Raw genomic sequence first — 11935 nt, forward strand, 5'->3', positions numbered from 1 at the left:
CAGCAAGGTTTCATAAGTTAACATAGCTATAGGTGAGCATGAGTCAAGCTTTTTCCAGCAGAAAGTGTATTTCAAGCGATTTTAATGGGAAATCCATTAGAAGGAAAAACAGTGTGTTTGGATCGTAGGAAATCTTTTTGGGATCCAGATTCCCTACATTATTAAGAAAACCTTATCTAATCCCTAATAAACTAACTTAAGACCCACATAATATGGACAGAGGTTTTTTCTGGACTTTTAGCATTTGTAGAGGAAAAAGAAACTTTTAGGCACATAGGCCCTTACGCATAAGGATCCACTAATAAAACCTTAACTCTTCTGTAATCCTTTATATAAAAGTTTGATGATTACAATGTAATTTATCACCCTGGAATTCTCCTTTGACATTTTTACAGGTAGGGCTTCTTTTTTTTCTATGCAGCTTTTTCTTAAGTAATACAAATGAGCCTATACATATTCTGGCACTGTCAATGATATTGATTGGGATGATTATTTTGATAAGATATTATTACTATTATTAATAAACAGGATTTATATAGCGCTAACATATTATGCATAGCTGTACATTAAATAGGGGTTGCAAATAACAGATGAATACAGACAGTGACACAGGAGGAGAGGACTCTGCCCCGAAGAGCTTACAATCTAGGAGGTGGGTATATTACACTCGGGAACAATTTTGAACATTTATTTTGTTGACTTCAATTTTTAAGCTTATTTACACTAAAATAGGTATGCTGATTTTGAAAGTGTAGTTAGTTTTCTTCTATCATGTCAGCTTTTTTCTCTACAGCTTATTTTAATGCGATTACTGTGACGTGGATTTGTATAGGCTATTCATTTACACGCAAGACAGTGTGGTCAGAGGTTGTGCGCTGTTCTAAGTAGTGACTAAGCAAAATTTATTTTTCTACTTAGACACGGATTTTCTTTCAGATCACGTCTGGCTCTGCTGTTTCTCGTAATAAGTGCCTAAACAACCCTGATTAATTTTGTTATATCTGTGGAAGTTTCACCATTCCCAGTCAAAGGGCGCACATCAGCACATTTGTAAAGCAAGCCTATTTGGCATATTTCAAAGTTAAAACTTGGTGATCAAGATAAGTCTTGGGCCCCTCATAAGGTGTGCAGTGTGTTGAGGGTTTACGGATGTGGACAAAGGGAACACGTTATAAGATGCCATTTGGTATACCTATGGTTTGGCGAGAGCCAGGAGATAATTTCAGTGACTGTCACGTTTGTATTGTGAAAACTTCAAGATATAACAAGATAAATAAATGTAACCTAGAGTATCCTAGTCTACCATCGGCTATACGCCCAGTCACTCATTCAGATGAAATCCCAGTGCCGGTTTTCGTTAGACTACCCTTTCTTGAAGAACACAATTATGCCGATGAACTAGGTGACAACAATGATAAAGAGTTTGAATTTGAAGAGGACTCTGTTCGTAGGGGATTTGATCAGCATAAGTTGAGTGTTTTGGCTCGTGATTTGGGGCTAACAAAGAAGGCTTCAGAACTCCTAGCATTAAGACTGCATGAGAAAAAAACTTACTTGAAAAAAGAACGAAGGTATTGTACTTTTGAACCGGAGAAATTGCATTTCTGCAGTACTTTAGAACTGACAGTGGCTTTGTGTATTGCCATAACATACCTGGTTTAATGGAGGAATTAGAAATTCCAATCTATAACTCAACTGGATGGAGACCATTCATCGATAGCGCAAATCGGAGCTTGAAGTGTGTCCTCCTTCACAATGGCAATATATTTGGGTCAGTCAATGGTCCAGTTGGCCATTCAGTTTCTCTTTGTGAAGAATATGCAGACATAAAGAGAGTCATTGAGTTGTTGCAATATCACCAACACAATTGGGTCATCTGTGTTGACCTTAAAATGGTATGCTTCCTTCTTGGTCAGCAACGCGGATACACCAAGTATCCCTGTTATCTGTGCATGTGGGACAGCAGAAGGTGGAAAGAAATAGGCCTCCAAGAAAACCAGGTGATCCAAACATTCTACATGAGCCACTTGTTGATAGAAAGAATATTATATTTCCGCCTCTGCACATGAAACTGGGTCTGATGAAGCAGTTCGTTAAAGCTTTGCCAACTGAAGGAGACTGTTTCTAGTACCTCATTTTGGCATTTCCTAACCTGTCATTTGAAAAAAAAAAGGCCGGTGTGTTTAATGGTCCACAGATTTGGCAGCTGATAAATATTTCATCAGTACAATGTCAGAACTCGAAAAGAATGCTTGGGTATTATTCAAAGCCATTGTCAAGAACTTTCTTGGAAACACACAAGCAAATAAATACACAAAAATTGTTCAGAAACTTTTGGAGAGCTACAAAATGCTTGGTTGCAATATGAGCATCAAGGTGCATTTTGTGCATAGCCATCTTTCTAACTTCCCGGAAAACCTTGGTGCAGTCAGTGATGAGCAAGGTGAAGGATTCCACCAAGATTTGAAGGTCATGGAAGGAGGGTATCAGGGTAGATGGGATGTACATATGATGGCTGATTATTGTTGTCCTAACACTGAACACTCCAGGAAAAGCTATAAGCATAAATTTTTACCTTAAACGCTTACCTGATTAATTTTCAAATGTTTTACTGTTAGCAAAAATGTCAGAGTAACTATAAATACTTTGTAACAAAAGAAATTTAAATAAACAGTACATTCAAGTTATTTCAATATTTTTTCATTTTATGTAAATTTTGTATGTTTTTTGACAAAAATGGAGAGTTCTCCGTATCATAAAATCTGGATATGATAGAAAAAAACTGGGGCCTTTTCTGGATTCCCACCCAAAAATTATTAAAAAAACAAGTGTAAGATCTAACTCTATATTTCTTATTTGAATTGTAGTTTCAATGACCAATGAGTGCTCTTGTTTTTCTCCCAAAATCTTGGAGATGTTAGACTGTGAAGCCATCATAACATAATGCAAATGTTGTGCTCCACCCAGTATTTCTGCTGGTAAATTAAATGTATACTTGTGTACATTTACAGCCAATTAAAATTATCTAACTAGATACCTACTATATTAACATAAAAACACAATTTTAATAAAAATGTAAAACTTCAACTAACTGGGTCAGGCGCATTTGATGTCAATTTATAATATTAACGTTCCAGTCATTGACTACATAGGCTGGTTTTTGATGCCGTTGCTATCGTTCTTGCCTTTTTTTGAAAGATTAGTTGTGTTGAAAAATGTTCATCAGTATATATACCTTGTGATACTGCATCTTCAGCGGAGGAGTCGTCTGTGAAACATGTTAAAAAAAAGAGGGGATGAAATAAAAATGTATACCTACAATGAACAGTGGTACCTTGGTTTACGTCCAACTTGGTATACGACCTCTCTGGACGCGAAAAATTTTGCTTAGTATACAACCTTTGTTTGGAATACGACTCGCGACTTCTTTTGAGACTAGCCGTGACTGCGCACAAGCTTCAGTACAACAGATGCTATCGTTCGGTGAAGAACCTTCTCTCTGTGACTCTGTGAATCAGGTGAATTTGTGTTTTGTTTCTTGTGCTTTTAAGAGAATTCATCGACCATGAGTTCAAAGTAAATTAAGGAGAAGAGTTTAGGAGAGAATTATAATCTGTTTGTTGAATGTCATATGGTGCAATTTCATTTCACTCATTTTGGATTTCCACGAGTGTCAGTATGTCAAATGCTATCATTCAGTGAAGAACCCGCTCTCTGTGACTCTGTAAATCATGTGATTTTGTGTTTTGTTTTTGTGCTTTTTATAGAATTCATTAATCATGAGTTCTAAGAAAGTTAAGGAGAAGAGCCAAGCAATGAAGAAAATGGTTAGGATCACCTTGGAGGTGAAAAAAGAGATTGTTGAAAAGTATGAAGTATGAATGCGTATCCGGGACTTGGCTGCTGAATGCAGTATGGCGAGAACGACGGTATCTACAATTGTGAAAAACAAAGACGTTATTAAATCGGCTAACATTGCAAAGGGGGTGAAATGTATTACGAAACAAAGATCAGAGACGTTAGAACATGTTTAAAAATTGCTTTTGATCTGGACAACAGAAAAACAGTGTGCTGGCGATAGCATATCGGAGGCAATGATTTGCAAAAAGGCAAAACTGATGCATGCTGATCTTTTGAAAAAGAAGGTAGGAACGAGCCAAGAAAGTCAAGTGAACCAGCCATGGTTGGTTTGATAATTTTAGGAAGGGGACTGGCATTCACAGTCTTGTGAGGCTTGGAGAGGCAGCCAGTGCTGATCAAGATGCCGCCAATTATTTTGTTACAGAGTTTGGGGAATATGTGGAGGGTTTTTTTTCCCCAACAAGTTTTTAATTGTAATGAAACAGGCCTGTTTTGGAAGAAAATGCCTAACAGGACCTATATTACACAAGAGGAGAAGGCATTGCCAGGGCACAAGCCAATGAAGGACAGGCTAACTCTCTTGTTCTGTGGCAATGCAAGTGGGGATTGCAAACTGAAGCCTCTACTGATCTACCACTCTGAAAACCCAAGGGCCTTTAAGAAACATAAAGTGCAGAAAACTCAGTTACCTGTGATGTGGAGGTCAAACAGCAAGGCTTAGGTAACCAGAGAATATTTCAGCGAGTGGTTTAATGTTGTTTTTGGGCCAAGTGTAAAAAGTTATTTTTACAGGGGAAAAACCTGCCTCTGAAGGCCCTCCTCATAATGGACAATGCTCCAGCTCACCCTCCAAGCTTACAGGACTATGTGCTGCCAGAGTTGGACTTCATCACTGTAAAGTTCCTCCCCCCTAATACGACTCCTCTCATTCAGCCCATGGACCAGCAGGTCATTAGTAATTTCAAAAAACTCACCTCTGACACAGACTTAACCCTGAGAGAGTATTGGAAAGATCACTTTAATATCGTCCATTGCATAATTCTCATTGACAAAGCCTGGCAGGAAGTTTCCTACAGAACAATGAACTCTGCTTGGAGGAAATTGTGGCCAGAAGCAGTGACTATAAGAACTTCTGAGGGCTGTGAGGCTGTGACTATAGTGGAGGATATTGTCTCTCTGGGCAGGTCCATGGGTCTGGATGTGAAAGATGGTGATGTGGAAGAGTTAGTGGAGGGCCACAGGGAAGAGCTGACCACTGAGGAGCGGCAGGAACTTGAGAAGGAGGAGCACAAGACTAAGATGGATGCACTTTCTTTGGGCTCAGATCAGGAGGAGATAGAGAAAGCCCCTACCTCATTAATCATGGAAATCTTTGCCAAGTGAGTGGATGTCAAAAACTTTGCAGAGGGGGACGTGGCCTGATGGTGGCAGAGTAGGACGCTGATCTCCTAGCTCCGTAACCCGCCTGGGGGTTTCTGCTAGTGTCAGCGCTCCGGCGCCTTTTTTTCCTGCTTTGATGGGGCCAAAAGTGAAGAGGCACAGAACAGCACCGGAGGCATCTCAGGCTTCTTCCCTGCGGGAGGCCACGGGGACCGCGACAAGGCCCCAAAGCCGGGGGCTCGATTTTTGCCGACATCCGAGAAGCAGGCACCGGCGGCGCGGTGCTCCTCCCAAAAGCCCGGATTGCAGCAAGACACCCCTGAACCAGGTCCAGAGGCCTCCTCTACCTTCCTACAAGAGGTACACCCTGACTCTCCTATTCATAGCCCCTGCATGATGCCCTCTTTAGAGGCTTCTTTAAGCCATAGCCCGGCTAGTATAGATACCGAAGAGGAGTGGGACTGGAAAGCCCACCTACGTGCCTTACCCACCAAGCAAGATCTTGAACACAGTATAGGACGCCTGGAAGTGAGCTGCAAGACAGAGTTCCACGCCATACGTGAGTCCGTTCAACAAGTTACTAATGCCACCACAGCTCTACAAACCCAATGCGATGATCTTTCTTTACAAGTAGTTTCCCATGCGGCTATTTTGGAATGCCATGAGACGCAAATTAATATGTTGTATCTGCTGCATGATGACGCTGAAAACCGCAACAGGCGGAATAACATCCGTATACGGGGCTTACCTGAAACCATACCGAATTCAGAATTGCCTGTAGCTGCCTACTCCATATTTGCTAAGCTCCTTGCTATCCCATCTGATGTTGATATAGAGATAGATCGGATACATAGAACCCTGGGCCCGCGCAGCGCAGATCCACAACGCCCTAGAGATGTCATCTGTCGGATTCATTTTTATAGAACCAAGGAAGATATCATGAAAAAAGCCAGAGAGTCTCTGAATATTAAATATGCCGGGGCTCAGGTACAATTGCTGCCTGATCTCTCTAAACATACCTTGGATCTTCGCAGGGCTCTTAAACCACTTTTGACGGTTCTTCGTGAACGGAACATTCCATAAAGATGGGGATTTCCCTTCCATCTCATCATCAGATCTGGAGGCAGAACCCTTGTTTTTCGTGAGCCTTCTGACCTGCCTCATATTGTGCAGAACCTGCGTCTTCCCAACATCATATTACCTGAATGGCCCACGGCGACCTCACTCCTCACCAGCAAACCAGCCCCGTCGCACGCTACCTCACGACATCCGTCTGATAATCCTCCAAGCACCTCAGCGGGTTATATTTCTTCCACTCCTCCTCCCACAACCTAGTCAACTGAACTGGCATCGCCGAAATTCTTGCTGGATACAAGACATCACTGGATTACTACTAACATCACCTGCCGTGCCCGGTTGGGAGATCAGTATGACTTTCCTTGGAGTTATATGTTTCTGTGTTGCCATGCATTGTACTTTGCATGGCAACATTTGCCATGATTGCATTTGACTCAGTGCAAGTAGTTTTTTCCTCATGATGGGACTTTCCATGTACTAGTAGATATGCTGAGCATTATTTATCTAGCATTTATTGCCACTGTTTTTGCTGTTAGCTGACCTGCTTGATTGTCCTTTAGATCCTGTGTTTGACTTGTTCATTTTGTTTAGGGCCCGCTGGGGGATGTGTGGACTATACTGTTCTCGCTTCCCCAGAGGGCTCTATTAAGGGCCCTGGGATGTTGTATCCCAGTTCCCTTAGATTATCTTGGCAGGAATTCAGTGTAATGCTTATTTTATGTTGATGTTTTCTGATATGTGCCCTACGCCTTAGGTGTCTTGATTCTGGGACTATTTAGTGCTCTGGGCGCATGCCCAAGGTTCGCTCGTTTTTATGTTGGTCTTGGGGTTTTTTTTTTTTTTGGGCAACTGCTAAGAGCTTGTTCTTACTCTATACAATATTTATGGTTTTGCGGATTCCCCCGGGCGGGACCGGTATGTATGATTGTTTCTGATAGTCTGTCTGCCTCCCCCGCCGCTTGCAGACACTTCTCCACATAGGCCTGCTGCCCTCCTTGGCAGCGATTTGGGACCTTTGGGGTACCGCTTTAGATTTTTCACCCCACGGTCGAGGTTTTAGCCCGCCTCGCCCGTCTGGTGCCCCTTCCCGTGCCCCTCCCCTTAATGTCCTCGGTACATACCCCAGCAAATGCTTTGAAAATTCGTACCCTTAATGTGAAGGGTCTAAATAGCCCGAACAAACGCTCTCAATTGTTATACGCCCAACACAAAGCACGGGTGAATATCTTACTCCTCCAGGAGACCCACTCTCACTCCACTAGACTTCCCTCTCTCCGTAATCGATATTATCCCCTGTGGTACCATAGCTCCAATCCTGAGTCTAGAACTAAGGGAGTTTCTATAGCTTTTCATAAATCGCTACCAGTACAGATTCTGGATTGTCGCTCTGATTCCCAGGGCAGGTATCTGCTCTTAAAAATTTCCCTCTGGGATAAGAAATTTACATTAGCTTCTTTTTATGCTCCCAATCACCAACCCACAACGGCCCTTTCTCAATATTTGGAGTTACTGAAAGGGTTTGCCGAGGGATTTATTATTGTGGGTGGGGATTTTAATTGTGTTTTGGATCCCCGCATAGATACCTCATCTGGGAAAACCCCGATCTCATATTCCAAATTGAATTCCCTTCGTTCTAAATTGCACGATTTTAGAATAATGGATATGTGGCGCATTTTGCACCCCACTACCAAAGACTATACCTTTTTCTCCCACCCGCACAATATGTATTCTCGCATAGACTATATCCTGGCAAGCCATTCCATACTTGATTGGTGTCCTAGTGCTTCTATAGAGTCCTGCCCCTGGTCCGACCACTCTTCAGTGTCCCTCACATTTCAGATTCCCCATCTGGGCCCTAGAGCATGGACATGGAAATGTAATGATTCTTTGTTCAAAGACTCCCTCTGTGCAAAGGCGGTTCTTGATGCGATAACTAATTTTATTGGAAATCACGCCTTGGACACCAGTCCCCTCCCTATGCAATGGGAGGCTATGAAGGCGGTAGTTAGAGGGGTTCTAATACAACAAGGCACTAGGCTTAAAAAGATCAGAGCACGGGATATAGCTTGTACATCCGATAAAATCCGCTCTCTTGAACGCCTGCATAAACAAAACATGGCCCCTGCTGTATTTTAGAATTGACAGCTGCTAGAACCCATCTTTTGAAACTGTACGACTTGGCTCACCAACGCCACAGGGATCGTTCCCGTAAATTGATTTACCAATATGGGGATAAATGTGGCAGACTACTGGCAAGGGGTCTTCACCCACGCACGTCCACCACATATATCCCGTCCATACACACTTCTGATGGCAGGCTGACATTTATCCCCAAAGAGATCCTGCAAACTTTTTATAAATATTATGCAGAGCTCTATCAACTACACCCTGCTCCAGCCACTCCTTCCTCTCTACAGGAATATTTAAATAAAACAGCCCTCCCGACTTTAAACTCTGAGGTGATTTCTCAATTGGAATCCCCGTTTACGGAGGAGGAGGTATCTGCTGCCCTGCAGGCCAGCCCGACCGGAAAAAGCCCGGGTCCGGATGGATTTACTCCACGATTCTATAAGCTCCACGCTTCTAATCTTGTCCCCTTCATGACCAAAGTGTTTTCTTCCGTTTCTGCTGATACGCCGTTCCCTTCACAAAGTTTGGAAGCGCATATTACAGTTCTTCCCAAGCCTTGCAAAGACCATACGGTTTGCTCTAATTATAGACCTATATCATTGATTAATGTGGATGCAAAAATTTTTTCCAAATTGATTGCCAATAGGTTGTCCCCACATATGCCATCATTGATCCATAAGGATCAAACTGGGTTTATTTATAAAAGGGAAGCCAGGGATAATACTATTAAGACTCTCCTGCTGACCCAGTTTGCTAAATCCTCAGGCACCCCTGCGTGCTTACTGTCAATAGACGCTGAAAAAGCCTTTGACATGGTTAGCTGGCAGTTTATGTACTCGGCGTGACGTCAGGTGGGCATGGGACCCTGCATGGTTTCCAGAATTGCAGCACTGTACTCTGCACCCAGAGCTCGGGTGCGGGTTAATGGCACTCTTTCCGATTCCTTCCAAATCAAGAACGGCACGAGGCAGGGGTGCCCTCTCTCCCCTTACTTTATGCCTTAATCATGGAACATTTGGCGGTGGCATTGCGCCACAATCCAGATGTCAAGGGGATCCAGGTGGGTGATACACATTATAAAATTTCGTTATATGCAGATGACCTCTTGATATATATAACTTCCCCCCATGTCACGATACCTACCATCCTGAAGGAACTTGCTGAATTTGGTACACATAGTAATTTCAAGGTCAATTATTCCAAATCGGAAATTCTTAATGGTACCTTGGACTCTTCTCAAATGTCAGCTATGTGTTCTAATGTGCCTTTCCGGATTTGCTCTGAGGCCATCAAATATTTGGGTATAATGGTCCCATCGGATCCCTCCAAAATATTCTCCCTTAATTATTCCTCAATGTACAGTAAACTTCAATCTGACCTTCAGAAATATGATTCCTTGCCTCTCTCCTGGTTCGCCCGTATAAACACTCTTAAGATGGATATAATCCCCAAACTGTTATATCTTTTTCAATCGGTCCCCATACTCTTGCCAACCGCATATCTTCGTAAAATTTATAGGGTATTTTTAAACTTTATATGGCAACAGAAACGCCCTAGACTGGCATTTGGTACCCTGTCCAAGGCCAAAGGTAGAGGAGGTGCAGGGGCTCCGGATGTTATTTGCTATTATAGAGCTTCGGTTTTAGTGCGTCTGATAGATTGGTTTCACAACAGGGAGATGAAGGAATGGGTACAGCTGGAAGATTGCCTATCTCCAGTTAGCCTCCGGTCCCTGCCATGGGTGGACCGGTCGTTGTTACAACCGACCCACCCTCTACTCCCACTTACAGTGGATTTATTACGTACCTATGATATCCTCCTCGGAGCTGGCAAATTGTCCTCGAATCCAGGACCCATGACACCGCTATTTGATAATCCAGCATTCCCCCCGGAAATGCGAACCTCCACATTCTTATCATGGTCCGCCTCGGACAGCCGTCATATTAGGAGTATATTACATAATGGACGGGTCCCCCCACTGGCCTCCCTGGATCTCCCCAACAGAAGCAAGCTGCTTTCTTGGCTTTCATACAGGCAACTGTCATTATTTGTAGCTTCATTTACTGACTTATCATTCCTATATAGAAGTTTAACAGCTTTTGAGCAGTTGGTTGGCTCGCCTGACCGCCCCTCTCATGTTGTGTCCAGGTTGTACGAACTACTTGCTCAGGACTCTGAGCACTCTGCACCTATACACACAGATATTGGGAGAGGGAAATGTCTGGACCTATAACTGCGGAGGATTGGGAAAAATCATTTACCCTAACGCATAAGTTAGCCTTAACCTGTAGAGCTCAAGAGGTCAATTACAAAATTCTATCCAGGTGGTATTATTGCCCTGTGGATCTCCATAGAATCTCCCCCACACAATCTGATCGTAGTTGGCGATGCCACTTACAAAAGGGGACGATGCTTCATATATGGTGGGAGTGTCCGCCTATATATCGATTTTGGGACACGATTATTCAGGTGTATAACGACAGCACTGGGTCCACAATAACCAATACTCCCAATATAGTTCTTTTATCCATGGTTCCGGGTTCGCTCAAAACCATCAAAGGTGGGGTCCTACGTCATTTTCTTACGGCAGCAAGGGCCACTATTCCAAGATTGTGGAAGCAATCTGCTGCTCCTTCTATAGCCAATTGGGTCTCCGAACTTGAAAAAATCCGCCATATGGAGATGTTGGTCGCGGAGGATGATGATAGAATGGAACAATTTAGAATTACCTGGTCCATTTGGGACTGGTTTAAAGAATCTCCCCGATTCCGTACATATTTTATTTAGTGTCCAGGCTTACAGGCTGGTTTACAACCCCGGTATTGAGGGTTAATATATATCTCTTTTATTACTGTATCGCTTGGCATTCCCCCCCCCCCCACCGGCCCCCCCTTCTCCCCTGGGCTGATTTGTCATAAGTGTCTGTTTTTGTTTTTATTTTATTTGTTGTTTAAGAATATTGGTTTACACCCTGTGCTATACGCTTCCGCTAGCAGATATGTAGCTGTTCTTGTACAGGTTTAACATGTGTTATATAATCCTTTTAGAACTGTTATGTTTTTGTTTTTTTTTGTCATATTTTTTGGGTATATGCATCTCGCTGGTAATATTATATATGTCAGTTAATTCGAAGCCTACAATGTTATGTTTGTTATGATGTATGGGTTGTATACCTGATTCTTTTTGTTATGTTTACCTGTTATGTTTTGTTATGTCTACTTTTTTTCTCTGAAAACTTAATAAAACTGATTGAAACAAAAACTTTGCAGAGAATTACCACCCCAACAAAGCCCAAACAAGCCGTACTAGCATTGTCTGGAATGACCAGACAATGGCACATTTCCGAAACATCCTGAGGAGAAGGCAGAAGTAAAGTTCTTTGGACAGATTTTTAGTAAAGGTGCAACCTGGAGATTCTCAACCAAGTCCAAGTAGGGAAAAGAGACAGAGAAGAGAAAGTAAAAAACAGCAGAATTGTAGATTCCTG

This window comes from Pyxicephalus adspersus, chromosome 4, assembly GCF_032062135.1.
Source record: "Pyxicephalus adspersus chromosome 4, UCB_Pads_2.0, whole genome shotgun sequence".
NCBI lineage: Eukaryota > Metazoa > Chordata > Amphibia > Anura > Pyxicephalidae > Pyxicephalus > Pyxicephalus adspersus.